This window comes from Chanodichthys erythropterus, chromosome 12 (genome assembly GCF_024489055.1).
Source record: "Chanodichthys erythropterus isolate Z2021 chromosome 12, ASM2448905v1, whole genome shotgun sequence".
Taxonomy (NCBI): domain Eukaryota; kingdom Metazoa; phylum Chordata; class Actinopteri; order Cypriniformes; family Xenocyprididae; genus Chanodichthys; species Chanodichthys erythropterus.
The window spans coordinates 34,913,435-34,929,690 of record NC_090232.1 but is presented as its reverse complement, the minus strand read 5'-3'; the positions used below and the strand labels follow the sequence as shown (position 1 = coordinate 34,929,690).

Below are 16,256 nucleotides of genomic sequence, written 5' to 3'. Positions count from 1 at the left end.
AGGTTGAATAATGGATTTAAAGTTCCTGACCTACATCTACCCTGTCTGGTTGAATAGATAATTAAATCTTGTGGCCATCTGGCTCCCTCTTGTGGATTGACATTAAGCCTTTGTGTGTTTGATCATGGGTCTCCTAAAATACACTTGTTTTTTGTAAATAACTGAAATAAATATATATATATATATATATATATATATATATATATATATATATATATATATATATATATATATATATATATATATAATTCAGACTGTTTGGCCCAAAATGTATGCCTTGATTAAATCATTATTTTCTTTGGGAAGAACAGAACACAAAAATATCCTTTGCTTTGTAACATTTTTCCATCAGACCATTCACTGTTGTATCCTCTGATGGACACTAGATGGAGCCAAGAGAGCCCTAACCAGCCCTCTCACGGCTCACCTGCTCTTCTCAACATCATGAGTCATCTGTTGTGCACCATGCAGTGTTTGATCAATTATTTCATACACTGCCACATTTGGCAGATATAAACAGTCTGCAACTGATCCTAACCTCTCTGGATTCTCCTCTTGTCAGCTCAGTGAAAAACTGGTGATCTGCTCTTTCTTGGTTTTGCCACCTAGTGTGTCAGCCCTTGCAGCTGAGTTCGCATTCATCTTGTGATGTAAATATAAACCTGTCTTACTTCAGTGCTGAGGCGTATGTCACCTGCCAGAAACTCTTCCTATTTATGTCCTGAGACATTATGAACAATGCTAGATGGTTTTATATTTTTGATCTGAGTCTCCTAGAGTATAACTCCTCATTGGTGACAATCTATTTGTATCTCAGATACTTTTAAAGAAAGGCTGCATTATGTGTGAAATGTGCCACAGCCAATTTATACAGCAGAAATGGTTCCTTATATGTGTTGAAGATTCTCCACTTAAAGAGTTAGTTCACCCACTGAAATTTCTGTCATTATTTACTCGCTCTCATGTCTTTCACACGTAAGACTTCATCTTTGGAACACAAATTAAGATATTTTTTTTTATAAAATCTGAGAGCTTTCTGAGCTCCCTATAGACATAACCAATTTCAAGGCTCAGAAAGCTACTAAAGACATTGTTACAATAGTCCATGTGACTACAGTGGTTCAACCTTAATTTTATGAAGTGACGAGAATATTTTTTGTGCTCAAAAATAATGACTTTATTCAATGGACTATATGCACGGGTTACTTCCTGGTTGTCGTTAAGCCAGCTTGAGCACTTCCGGTGAACTGTTAGCTGTTCATTCTGTAGTCGTTGTACATCGACACAAAACCATCTATGGTTGACTTTTTAATGTTGTATTTATATTTTAATGTAGTTATCACATTTACCTAATTTGCCAATAAACCAGTTTTATTGATTGCAATAAAGACGAAGCTATTGGGACTGTTTAAAAATGCCGTGTCTGTAATTAGACACGCACACACATTTTTCCCCCAGCACTTCAAATGTTATTTTTAATGCGATGACCACAAACATTATTTGTTCATCCTTCTGAGATTGTCCCCATTGTAAAACCGAACTTTTAAAAATATAGGAAATTTAACATTTGATAGAAAACACTTATCTAAAAATAAAAAAGACAGTAATTAGCATTTTAACCACCAGATGGCGGCAAAGTAACATTTATTTGCGCACATATCAGCCATTTCTTCTAAACGTTTTTCACTTCGTTTTTGACTAAATATTAAACATTATAAAATAACTAGGCTTAAAATACATTTTGTCAATGTGAAGTATGAAATACTCACAAAATCTTATGAATAACAATAACTTTTATTGTGAATTACACAGAAAGCGAGCACCGTGCTCTCCCTTTGTAATCACAGCAGCTGTCAGTCAGTGCAGTGCAAGATCAATGATTTCAGCACACTTGTGAAAACACACATTTATTCAATCAATCCAACTAAAGTGCACAATAAATATTTAATTTTTGAAGCTTTTTTTCCACATAAAAGTGTGAAAACTAATGGTCGAATTGAATTTAGCCGAGGAGGAACATTGAGGTACGTCTTTATTTATTTATTTTTTATGCTGTCTTACGTTTGAATAACTAAATTAATGCTATGCCACACTATTTAAGTGACTATATTCTGATTATAAACTAAGTATTACACTACTGATGCTCAACACACCAGCAAATGACATCTCACCGGAAGTTTTCGAGCTGGCTTATATTAATGCGGAAGTTCTAAAGAACGCTCCGTGCATATAGTCCATTTTTTCTCTTCCCTGTCAGACTGGGTCCTGCATCAGCAATACACGTATGCGTCATGCTGCTCACATGACCAGAGCCAGCCAATACCGAGCCCACGTTCGGACATAAACACAGAAGCTCTGCAAAAAAAATAGCATAGCAGTATGACAGGGGACAAACAAATTTGTTGAATAAATTGTTATTTTTGTTTTGTTTTTGCGCCCAAAAAGTATTCACTTCATAACATTAAGGTTGAACCACTGTAATCACGGTGACTATTTTAACGATGTCTTTAATACCTTTCTGGACCTCAAAAGGTGCAATGACGTTGCTGCCAATGTGTGGATCAGAAACCCTCGGATTATTTTTAAAAAATATCTTAATTTGTGTTCCAAAGACAAACAAAGGTTTGGGATGAGTACTTAATGACAGAAATTTCATTTTTGTTTGAACTAATCCTTTAAGGTTGAACCACTGTAGACACATGGACTATTTTAATGATGTCTTTACTACCCTTCTGGGCCTTGAAAGTGGTAATTATATTGCTGTCTATGAAGGGGTCAGAGAGCTCTTTCATCATTAATCTTAATTTGTGTTCTCAAGATGAACGAAGGTCTTACGGGTGTGGAACGACATGAGGATGAGTAATTAATGACAGAAATTTAATTTTTGGGTGAACTAACCCTTTAATGTTAAAAAAATCTCTCTGAGCATCAAACTAGTATAAGGCCTTGCCAGTACTTGCTTATTTGTTTTTTTTTTGTAAGTCCTTGAAATGGTCATGGATTCCTTTCTGACCTTTAATTGTGGCATTCCAAGAGAACATCGGGAACTATTCTAAGCAGACGCAGAATAAACAATTGACTCAAATTCACTACCATTCAAAAGTTTGAGGTGGGTAAGATTTTAAGCTCACAATGCTGCATTTATTTGAATACAGTATACAGAAATATTGTCTTACAATTTTAAAGAACAGTTTTCTATTTTTATATATTTTAACATGTGATTTAGTCCTTTGATGGCAAAGATGAATTTTCAGCAGTCTTCGGTGAAAAAATCTTTCTAATATGCTGATTTAGTGCTCAAGAAACATTATTGCTATCAGTGCTGAATTTTTTTTTGTGGAAACTGTAGTAGTTTTTTTCAGGATTCTTTGATGAGTAGGAAGTCTAAAATAACAGCATTTATCTGAAATAAAAATGTTTTGTAACAATATAAACGTCTTTGCCACTTTTAATCAATTTAATGCATCCTTGCTGAATAAAAGTATCTTTTATTTTTTTATTTTCAAAAGAAAAAAAATCATACTGACCCCAAAATTTTGAATGGTAGTATATGTTGAATGGTCTTAAACCGCTTTGGGGCCTAAAACTGAAGTATAAATAATGTATCAAGTATCAGTGTAAAGTGTGTCATAATAAAGAAAAGATATTTGTACTGTATATTACATGTTTGTTTTAGGGGGGTTTGGGTTACATACCTATATGCCTTACAATACATAATATATTAATCCTATCCAAAAGCATAAACTAAAAGAAAAATAGCAGCTTTGCATCATATTCTTTATTAATAAATATTTGATAAAGCCTGAGAAATGGACTAATAGGTGTTGCAGTGATCCTAACCTTCCTTTGATTTTCAGTTAAACTACTCCTTAAATTTCTATAGGGCTAGTTTTAGCAACAAACTGCCTGGTGGCTCACAATATGCCATGTGACCTTTAACCGACACCGATGTGCAATATCACATGGACAACCGTGGAATTCTTTACATTGTGGCTGTTGAAAGTTTTTTGCACCCTAGGGTCAAGGGAGTGACCTTTAAACCTGGAGCTATACTGTGTGCTCCTGTACTTGCTAGGACAACTCTGACTCAGCTACTGAATGCTTCAATGATCCACAAACTCCCATACGGTTGTGTCGAGGTCAGTTCTCATCATCAACTGAGATTTAATATCAGCTGAGCCTGATTTCCTGGGTGGGGAACTCAGTGTTCCTGTCATCTCCCACACTGAAATGAAAGTGGCCCACACAGACTGATCATGAGTCATTCTGCTTTAAGATGATAAATATAGGAAATTAGTTGATTATTTCTAACATTTAAACGTTTGCCTTCAGTATTTTAAGTTTAAAGAGCGACACAGACAATATTTTTATCCACAGATAATATTTCATTCCTTTGAAATGCTTATTTGAAAGCATGAACCGGCTATCAGAAATACCCAATATCATTATTTTGGTCTGTAACTTCTAAAATAGTCTGTTTCTCAAACATTCAAGTGACACATCCATCTGGTGACCTCAGGAAGTCTTCTGAGCAACAGACAGAAATGAGATGGACTATTAATAATTCATATGTTTTTGAATGCAATGTGAGTTCATGGTAACAAGTGAAGGTCCATCAAGATTTTAATCAAACAAAACGAAAATAACCACTAAATTCAATGGAGTCATATATTTTGTAGTTCATCTTGAAAATGCATGAATGTGAAATGAATACAAATTAAAAAAGACACTCGAGGCACCATTTACTGGTTAAACCCTTTGGAGAGCTTAAATCTGAGAGACCCTCAATAGATCTTCAAGTATTATTTGATTATACAAAATGCAGAAATAAATATGTATATGCAAATAATATATAGATAAATAAAAGAAATGTGACTGATTTTTTAATAAAGGAGTGGTTTAATAAACACATACAACTAAATTGTACGAGAAACGCATGGTTATTTACTTATTGTTGTTTATTTTATTTAAATTCCTTTTTTGTTCCCCATAAACTATTACTTTTTGGTGGAATTAACTCCCTTAACTCGATTCCAATCAATCCAACACGAGGTATCACAGGTGTCGCGAAAAGTCGTTGTCTCGTGGCATGGATATTAACAAAGCAGAGATGACTGATAATTCACACAGCAATGAATAACTGCGATGAAGCGCGTTATTACACCATGTTTTCCATGTAATATTGCATTTTTCTTTCGCTTGCATATTGAAAAGTCAGTCGTGTCCCCGCCCAAAAACCCAAGCGGTGTCGGTGAGCTGAACTCCTGTTTCACAGGGGAGGGGTCAGACGCTTCAGTGGGACGACGAGCAAAGAGAGGAGTGAACAAGGGGAGCGAGCGAGATAGATTGGTGGGTTTTTAAAAAGACTACTTAAATTTGTTCATCTCAGGTTTCTTCTTTGTTTTGCTTCATCCGAGGGAAACGCGTTACAGGCCACGCGTTAGAAAGCGAACTCATAAAATAGGGCAGATGAGTCTGGCGTAGCGTGGGGCTGAAACGCCCAAATATAGAGCAGCAAACGTTTGGAATTACCAATCACTTCCTACCGCTTGGAAAATCTGAAACTGGCCATAGTGAAGCCCGTTTCGATAGGCCACGACCTCACATCGGGACTTTAACGAAACCAAAAACAAAGGTAGACACTATGGAAACTCTTCTGTTTGTTCTGATCTCTGTGTTGGCTTTCTTTGTTGTCCTCTGGTTTTCCCTGTTTGGCCTCTTAATTGTGGAGTAGAACAAAGTTAGCCAGCTCTCCATGTTAGCAGGCTAGTGGAGTTAGCTGCCGTGCTAATCGAAATGGCACGAGCGTGAGGATCATCGGGACGAAGGGAGATTGTTTTCCTAAAATTCCTTAAAGTTCAATTTAAATCGGGTGCATAGTCTTTTCTTTATATTGTAATGCAGGCTTCGTGAAAGAAACCCTGCTAGCTGAGCGTTTCGGTGTTTTTTTTTTTCCCAACCTTGTTGCAGATAACCAGGATAAATAGTACAGATAAAGTTATTGGTTTGGAAAACTCTTTGTTTTATTCTCGTGAGTAAATATTATGATAATGTTCCTCTGTTTAATTATGCCCAAGCCATAATTTCTGCAAATGAATCCAGAAACTGATTTACATTTAGATTAGCTTCAGTGCCTCATCTATAATGTGACGATTTCAATAGTTTATGCACCTCCGTGAGACTTTTCCTCCTTTTTGCACTTTCAGGACTGTAATGTATTTTGATTTAATTGTAGGTGTTGTCATTATGACTTCCATGTGTTAATTCAAAGTGGATATTTGTGCATTTTTGGGCGAATTAATGGCAGTGAGTGTAAAGTGAAGTAAAACAGGTCGAGGCCCATTAACACACCTGAGTTTGCGGAAGTCACCTGACCATTTTAAAAAGCGTTATTTTTATTTTTTTTTATTGATAAAACAAGTTGCAAAATATAGTAGCCTTTGTATTTTATAGATTTTTAATTAGATCTAGTGCGACTCTTAATGAATTACTGGCTTCAATTGGAAAAAATAATTATGATTTACAGATGAGAATTAATGTATTTGAGTTTAAAATTGCGTTTTCTTATTAGCACAGTATATTGGCTCGATTCACTTGTTTTGGATTCAGATATGTAAGTTAATTCGCCACATACTGGTTCACCTGAACTCGTCGGAATCTCACAGGTGTAACAAGACGATTTCTCAGGTTTTACGTGACTTTGACTCCGAGCGTATTTTTTCCCAGAAGAGGGCGAAATTCGGTCAGTTAACTCATCGGGTACGTGCAATAATCATTAGGAAAAAAAGTCTGGGAACCTGTTGAGTTGGTATTTTATTGAAAGGGTGTGTGTATGTGGGGGAAGGGAAAGGCGCGGTTCAGTGTGTGTGTGTTAACAGTGACTCTCATTTACACACAACCCGTGTGAAGCAGCAGGTTAAACGGTGTGTGTGATTTTACCTCACGTCTAGTCTTGAGAAGCCCAGCGTGAGCCAGTGCCGCTCATGATGCTTATCAGACCCTGAGCAAAAAGCCTCAAAGCAGGAATGTTTGGGATTTTTCATACTCGTCTACCTTGACCTGAGAAGGCCGGTACATGTGTACACTCGCCCGATTTGGGAGCCCCCCACCCATGGAGGAAGCTCAACTCTCCCGTTACTGAAGAATTGCTCAAAGACTGTGAAGGGAGGTGTGTCTTTGAAGGCGACTCCTCAATGTCGGGTAACCAAATAGTTTGACCGCTGTAATGACCGGCTCTAATGTGAACACCAGGGTGTGTCTTTCAAGCACGGAAGGACACAGTGCTGTTATTAAAAACACTGTTTAATCATTTCTGAAGTAGCATAAAAACAATGTACAGTTAACACTACATACCTGTGGATATTAGAGCACTGAATTGTAGTGTGTCAATGCAAACAAAAATCAGTATAGTAACTTGCTAAGAGTTTTATTATTATTATTTTAAAAAAGAACAAACTCTAAAGAACAAATCTGAACCTTGCACATTGTGTAATTTTTTGCTTATGAAATTATTTATATATATATATATATATATATATATATATATATATATATATATATATATATATATAATAAATTATAATCTATATCTCTTTAAACGAAAATTATACAGTTATCATAACATACCAGTACATAATTACTGAGCATTGTATTGTATGAATCAATGCAAAAATTAGTGTTGTAACTTACAAATTTGAGTTGTTGTTGTTGTTGTTATTTTAAATGTTGAAAATTTTTAAACTCTAAAGGAACTGGGCATTAATTGTGCAAGTTTTTGTCTATGAAGTTTAGCTAAAATTCTAGATCTTGCATAATAAATTCCAGACCTTTTGTAATTTATTATATTGCTAACTTTTTAAATGCATATTCTCAATATTTTTAATATATCGTAACTAACAGTAAAGTGCTGTTTTAGTTCATGTTGGGACAGCGGCTATTCACAATATGCTATGGCATCTCATACCTTTTTGCTTAAAGGGATGGTTCACTGAAAAATGAAAATTGTCATTGTTTACTCACCCTGTATGACTCTTCTGCAGAAGATCATCTTTTATATTCCACAGAGGAAAAAGTCATAAAGATTTGAAATGACACAAGGGGGATTACAGGATGACAGTTTTCATTTTGGGTTAACTATTTAAACATTACTTGTTGTCAATGGTTATTTAGCAATTAAGGAACTGACAGGATAGATGGTGTGTAAAATATTTCCATGAGCCTCTTTTATCTTATTTTAATACAGTATTTCAAGTGAACCAACCAGCCAGTCTTCTGCTTATTACTAGCAACAGGAATCTCCAAAAAGTTTTCATTTTTTTTGGTCATTTAAAGTTGATCCCATCTAATCCAGCTTGGAAGAAATAACTGTTAAAGAGATATGGTTTTGATTACTTTTTTAAGAAGATGAAAAGGAGATAAAGGACTTTCTTTAATAACAGCATTATTCTTCCAAATGTATATACTTTTGGACTATTCTATAGAGAAGTCCTATGTAAATTGTTCACATTATAAAAAATTTCCAGTTCTATCAAATGGTCCACTCCAATATATGAATCATATCTCAGATTTGGCTAAATAAAAATGAATTAGCACTTGTTCTATTGCATTTCTTGCAAAGGAAAGTGCTGTGTGGAGAGAAATAGTGCATGGTTTAAAAAAAGCACATCCTCTTCTTTTCCCTTAGTGGTTACAGAACTATACTTTTCAAATTCCAGGCAGCGTCATTACAGGAAAAGAAAGGACGCTCCGCCCTTGGTTGTTACCTTTTACCTGCAGTAACGTTCTCAGGTTGATGTTTAAAAAGTATTACGTCACCGGCACTCCCATTTCCTGGTCTACGCTGTGTTGACTGCAAGCTGTCTGAATGAGAAGTAAAGGCTATAATGTGTAATGACTGATTGATATATCCGTGCTGAAAAGGTCAGTAGATGCTTCCCTAACGCTTTGAGACTTTAATATACGCTGGGCGCTGGCGGCAGTTAGAGTTATAGCGGATTAAAGTGCATGGCTGATCGTGGATCAGTTGGCTGCGTGTGTACCAAAGTTCACTGAGCATTAGTTTGGAGCCAGGCCAGTGCTGATGGTGTTGCTCTTTACATTTCTGCTTTGCCTGAGTCAGCAGGAACCAAGAAGCATGCTTGATGTTTGGTGAAATGGTACTACAAATGCTATTATTGGAATTTTCACATTGGTATGAGTATTTAAAAGGTGTTTTTCTAGTCAAGACACCTATATTGACTTTGTCTCAAAGTCACTCCATATAAAGGCACATTATAGTCCGCTTATTGTTTTTCCTCCCATAATCCACATATTTGGAGCAGAAGTCAGCAGCTGTTGTCTGAATTGCCTCCCACATGCATATGATGATCATTTTTGACTGCCTGCTGCAGCTGCAGTCTGCAGTTATACAGCGTGATCTCTTCACTGGTCCTTATTAATGTGTTTAAACTGTGTTTAACTGTGCCCTGTAATACTGTGTCTCACTATGAGCGTTATCTCGGCCCAAGGTGTTTAGAGTTGGGATGCTTACTGGCTTAGGTGTCTAATACCTCTGCTATCCCATTAGAGGACGCAAATGATTAAGCAGCTGACAAATTAAATTACTCAGGCAGGCTTATGTCCGATACTGCCAGAGTTCTCGAATCAGATGGTTTTGATGATGCGTTGATGATGTCACACAGGGTACTTTCTTTCTCTAATCCCAGCAGAGCTCAGGGCAGTGTTGGTGAGGTTTTGGTGCATGATGAATCACACTTTCTTAATATGGACTGGCATTTGACCAGATGTGTTTTTTGTGCCAGTGATGCTGGGTTTTTGTCGCATAGTTCAGCATGCTGAACTCTGCAGATATAGTGTACCTGTGGTGTTAAATCATGTTTTATGTGATTTTTGCCCAAGTTTCAGGGTGTTCTAGGTCAGGTCTATTTAAAGAGTCGTCCCATGACAATTTTCTCCTTAGAAGACGAGAACTCTTGCAGTTGGTATAGCGTCCTGTGGAGGCCTATTTGTAACGCACACAGGCTGTGTCCGAAACTTGAAAAATGAAGCATCTGTAGGTTGGAAGGCATCAAGGCCAAGTCCAGTTTTTGTGTATCCTGTCTGCTAGGAAGCCTTTAAGTTGATGTTTTTTATATGCTTTTTAAATATTTAACACCTTTTTTCCAATTTTAAATATTTGATTTGGATTAATTTTAGGTCTTTAGGTGTAGCATTAAGGTGCATCTCTTTGATCTGTGATTTGGATGCTCTGTTTCCTTATTCCTTCCCACCAAATTGCTGTCTGAGAAGTTATTGATTGACCAGTCAGCAAGACAGCTGCCTTCTGTTTCGGACACAGCCAAAGATTTTTTTATTTGTGTAAACAAATCCCAATCAACTAGACATTACACCTATAACACAACACTACTTGTTTTGTGGACTTTATAGCGTCTGAGTTTGCAATGAGTCACTTCCTTGTGTCATTACGGTTAAGGGGGTTAGTTCACCCAAAAATGAAAATTCTGTCATTTACTCGCCCTCAAGTTGTTCCAGACCCGTATGAATTTGTTTCTTCTGCTGAGCACATTTTTGAGAATGTTTGTAACCAAACAGTTGATTTGGTTCCATGTTTTTTTTTTTTGTTTTTTGTTTTTTCTTCCCCTCCATATTATGGAAGTCAATGGGTCCATCAACTGTTTGGTTACCCATATTATTCAAAATATCTTATTTTGTGTTCAGCAGAAGAAAGAAATTCATACAGGTTTTGAACAACTTGAGGGCGAGTAAATGATGACAGAATTTTCATTTTTGGGTGAACTAGAAAGGACTAGTTACATCAAAATTGGCAAGAAATGGATCTTCACCCCATTTTATATATGTATATTATGTATGTTTTCTAAATGCATCTTGATGTTCCTTATTGTGAACCATTCGTCCATGCATGTTTCATTTTTTTTTTTTACTTCTTTATTGGACCTCGTAATGTTTCATTAAAATGTCATAACTCAGTCATACTCATAATGTACACGGGCCGTTTCCTTTCAGTCGACCACATGGTCATGTTCAGATCTGCCTCCATCCAGTGAACAACCGATGCTTTGAACCAAACTGATGATAATTTTTACTCGGATGAACATCACAATACAGAAGAAATGATGTCGCTCCTTCTGTTACATCGTTACCTGTCTTTTTTTTTTTTTTTTGGCGGGAGCTTTCATTTGAGTTTACCATTTTTGGACACGGTTTTTGACACCGCTATCCAGATTTTTTTAATTCACGTTGATGTAACCAATATTATTGTAATATGTTTGTGTCAGGCTAGGCAATTTGTTCCAGAAACATTTTTTGTTATGCTGGCTGAAAGTCTTTTCACATCCTGATAGCAATCACTAAGTTAAGTGGTCTAAATGTATTTATATGTATATATATCTCATCTGTGGAAGGCATAGGACCATAAAATGTTCTTCCCAATCACTTGAATTTATGCCTTTCAATGGCAACGCTATCATCGCCGAAATGAATCTGCAGCAGTCAGGTGGTACAGGTCAGTGCACAGTTGAGTTCATTATTATTGTAATGTTGCGTGCTTTGAGACATGAGGTAGTTTAACGCCTTCTCTGATGACGCTTTTGTTTGCTCCCAGCTGTACCCGTTCATGTTTTCTGAAGAAGTGGCTTTTTAGACTCTGAAGGAAAGGTGGGATCCTATGCTTCTAAAGCTAGCTCGCTATTGCCAGCCTCCGAAAATTACCTACCCTACCTTTTAAGGAGTCTCATTAGTAGTAATGCGTTCAGGAAAAAACACGTCTTCTGTCATCCTAAATTGGGTTTATTTTGCGATAATGTCCCGCTGTACTGTACATTAGCACACAGATTACAGACTGCTTACTAAATGAACAAATGGACAGGAAATGATGTAAGTTGAAATGATAATGGACTGAGACCACAGAGTTATACAAAAGATGTGAAACTAACACTGTATAAATAAAAAAAATATTTGACCACAAAATGTTGGGATTGTCTTCAACAGAATCAAGTATTCCTAAGAGCAGTATAATAGATAAAGATTAGACACTCCCTTCTGTGTTGTACTCTATGAAGAGTGTATCAGAAGTCTTTGTTGTCTAAATGATACTTGCATCAGAGTGAAACGGTCTGAGATGTGAATGAGTCATCGGTTACACACTCTTCAATCAGATGCTTAGGAAAAGAATGAGGACATATGTCATAGAGAATGCAGCGAAAGAGCGACATATAAGGAAAAAGGAAGGGAAGTGTTTTCCAGTTATTTTCAAGCTGCCAGAGGAGCAGAGACAGGATCTGACATGCCACAATACAAGCTGGAATGTGTGTGTGTTCATTCCTCGCTTTCTACGAGAGTCTGTTTGCTTTGTGGGGAGGGAAGTCGAAGAGAGGTGGAAAAACAGTTTCAGTCCTAGTTGAAACTGCCTGCTGCGTCTGTGTTTTCAAGGACAATGCAATCACACCCACCCACACCCCCCTGCGAACTAAAGTCACCACGGCATATGCACACCCCACTGCTGTCCCTCTCTCAACTGATTCTCTGTAGTGGACACACATTTGCTATTGTTCTGTAAACCACTAAGCAGACAGCTGCAAATATTTCCTCTCTCTCTCTCTCTTTCGCTCACACTCCGTTGTGTGGCACGAGAGAGTGAGTGGTCGTGTGCTGGGTTGAGTTAGCTGCCTGAATCGTCAGTGGCTACAGCACTCGGTGAGGCGGAGCTTTTCCTATGCTGCTGTTTTGTACATTTTGGCCTTGACTCCTGCTTGCTGCCATTTCAATCCTGGTCTCATGATAGCCACTGTGTGTTTTGGTGATTGTTTTTTTTGCTTGTTGTGCTTTTGTGGTCTACTTAAAATAGTTTCCGACATGCACAGTAGTTTTTCTGTTTGTACTTTAGTGGATGCCTAGAAATTCTCAGTTGAGTTTGTACTTTATTTTTGCAGTGGCTTTGCAGATGGGATGGTTCGATCCCTGCAGATCTGTAGATAAAGATTCAAAAACAAGATTAAAGTCACCATAAAATCAAAATTGACAATTCTTCCAATACATTGACAATTTTTCCATACAAAAAAGCATCAAGCACACAAAACGACTAATGTACCTTAAAGGGTTAGTTGACCCAAAAATGAAATTTCTGTCATTACTCGCCCTCATGTCGTTCCAAACCCATAAGATCTTCAGAACACACATTAAGATATATTGATGAAATTCAAGAGCTCTCTGTCTCCTCCATAGACAGCAATTTAATTACCACTGTTAAGACCCAGAAAGGTAGAAAAGAAATTGTTAAATTAGTCCGACCTACAGCGGTTCAATCTTAATGTTATGAAGAGTTGAGAATACTTTTTGTGCGCTAAAACAAAACACAAATAATGACTTTATTCAACAATTTCGTCTCTACCCTGTCATTCTTCTCAGTGTTTGTTGTATAGACAGTGCAGCGTTTCCAGGTTCTGCATCAGAATGACGGCTCAGTATTAGCCGGCTCCTGTATCAGCATCACATGCGTGCGTCGTGCTGCTCACGTGAACAGCATCGGCCAATAGTGAGCCGGCGGTCTGAGTAAAACCTTGAAGTGCTGAATGTAAACGCCGTAGGAGAAGTTGAATAAAGTCGTAACTTTTTGTTTTTTGCACACAAAAAGTATTCTTGTCGCTTCATAAAATTAAGCTTTTAACTTTCTGGACCTTGAAAGTGGTGGTTAAATTACTGTCAATGGAGGGGTCAGAGAGCTCTCAGATTTCATCAAAAACATCTTAATTTGTGTTCTGAAGATGACCAAAGGTCTTACGGTTTAGAGCGACATGAGGGTGAGTAATGACAGAATTTTCATTTTTAGGTGAACTAACCCTTTAAAGTGTACCATATGGCTCATGCTTTATACATTTGTTTTATGAAACTGTCAATATTTACTCAACCTCACGTTGTTCCAAAGAGCTCTGAAGCCATAAATTTGAAGCTGAAATATAAGTCTTTTATTCACTGATAATCTTTCCATTATTCAAAGCTTTTGTCTCTCATTTGTGATCGCACATACTCAAGCTTAGTTCACTATTCTCTGTTAAGAGGCATGTGAAAACGCGAAAGTTGCAAGGTTGTGTGAGTTGGATGCAGACAGGAGAGACTGGCTATCACTGGACAAGCACTAACATGTCAAATCTTTAATTTTAAACTATTTTGCACTATATCCATCCTATTTTAGGGGGGCTATTTTAGGGTTAAATCCTCCCTAAATTAGGCCTAGCGCTGTCCCTGGTATTTATTGGATTGGTATCGGAGCTGTATCGGCTGATATTCAGAATTTGTGTATCGGAATTGGACCTGTTATGACACAATCTGTGCTGCTTTGTTTTTAAAAATACTTGGGTTAAAGAGTTAGCTCACCCAAAAATGAAAATTGGCATCATTGACATTTACTCACCCTCATGTCGTTTCAAACCCGTCAGACTTGCGTTCATCTTCGGAACACAAATGAATATGTTTTTAATGAAATCTAAAGGCTTTCTGTCCTTCCCATTGACTGCTAGACAACTACCGCTGCAGTCAGTTGAGGCTGCCAATGGAGGGACAGAAAGCTTTCAGATTTCATTAAAAACATCTTAATTTGTGTTATGAACAAAGGTTATGGGTTTGAAACGACATGAGGGTGAGTAAATGATGACAGTTTTCATTTTTGGGTGGACTAACCCTTTAACAGAATTAAGAAGTTCCTTTCTAAAGTATAAATGTTTATTTTACAATTCAAATTATTTTTAAATATAAATTGAAATATAAATGTCATTACCAAAATTATACATGTGTAATTTACATTATCCGAAGCATTTACTAAATAGTGTAAAATTATATAGGCTTATATCGGCCACCCTGCTCATCGCCATTGGCCATCAAAAAAAAAAAAAAAAAAAAATCCTTATCAGTCAACCACTGCCAGATACGACTTGGTCATGGTGCAATAGTAATAGCATGAGGATTAGTAAATGTTGACAATTTAATTTTTGGGGTGAACTTTATACCTGTAAACATAGTTATGTAGTTGTACTTTCATGCAGGTGAGTTTTGGGGAATTTGGTTATCATGTTTGCCTGTTTATCACTTTTTTGGTTGCGGTTTTGGATTTTTTTTTTTTTACTTTTGTCCCATTATTCTTGGTGCACAAACTCATGCTCTTGCATGTTTCTTTGTTTTGATTATCTTTTGTAATGATGCATAGTAAAGTTTCATGGACAAGGGCAGGTGCAGCTATGTGCTTGTTTCTCTTTCACTTTTGCTTATCTGTAATCTTGAGAATTTGGGAAGTTCAATTGTAAATGATCGGAAACCGTTCTTAGGTTCCCTAGAATAGCTTCTCACTTCCCTTTATTGCCATTATTGCAAGGTAAAATACATGGTGCAAAGCGGTCATGCCTTCTTTCTAGGTAGGTCTTCCAAGGAACCTTTTAAACGTCTCAACCTGTAGCTCAGATGCACCCAGCTTCCCGTACATGACATCAGTTATGATTCAGAGCGCATCACTGTGTTGAAATCAGTGCTCAGATCAGCTCTCCAGAGCTCACCGCTTTTTTCACCTGCTGTTCACGCACAGCATTTGCACCCCACCCAGATAACTGGTGCTAATGAGCAAATACAGCGTGAAGTCACAGAAGTGGTTATTTATACACTACGCTACTGATATCACGATTCCGTTTCAGTGAGAAGAACTTATAAGAGAGCTTCTATGTTTTAACAAGGAATAAAAAACGTCCTCTGAACTTTCAGAGTACCATCTCCAGTTGTTTTACAAAGCTCACTTTAGTTCTAAGGCATGAATAGTCTTCTTTCATTGCAAGTTCAGGGTGAAGTGAGATGCAATGACAAGATACTACTTACAAAGTACTAGTGGTCGAACGATATATCGTCTTAGCCAATATTTGGCATTTTCTGTTGTCTTTAGTTTATGGTCTCTGTTTAACAGTTCTGTCAAACACGTTATTATAACTGTTCAACTAAGAAAGTAAGCAGTATATGAAGAAGTACCATAGTGCCGTCTGCTTTTATATTGTTAGTAATAAAGGCAAACGCTAAAACACATTCTCATTTACTGTCAGCATTCAGCAAAACACATTTGTATTATTTAAACAAATCTTTGAATATCTAAAACATTTATTTTCACAAGCCTTGCAGACTTTGTCGAATTCAGTCGTCACTGTCAGATAATCTGAAGTGCGCATTTGTATGCATAAAATCGTGTTACTCTGTGTGTGACGGTCAGTCCG

The 16,256-nt window shown here is 36.9% G+C and overlaps 1 protein-coding gene across 9 annotated transcripts in view; it reads left to right on the top strand.

Annotated features, from left to right (window-relative positions):
• Window positions 1-5,256: 5,256 nt before the first annotated feature.
• The window catches only part of ctnnd1 (catenin (cadherin-associated protein), delta 1), a 32,498-nt gene continuing 21,498 nt past the window's right edge, over window positions 5,257-16,256 (top strand). For 4 of the 9 annotated variants that reach the window (XM_067402573.1, XM_067402574.1, XM_067402572.1 and 1 more), the window contains exon 1: window positions 5,304-5,635. The gene's annotated coding sequence lies outside the window, so the exon portion shown is untranslated. Of the gene's footprint in view, window positions 5,636-7,080; window positions 7,201-8,748; window positions 8,920-16,256 lie in introns of those variants that run through there. The other 5 variants (XM_067402571.1, XM_067402575.1, XM_067402578.1 and 2 more) reach the window with 5 other exon arrangements.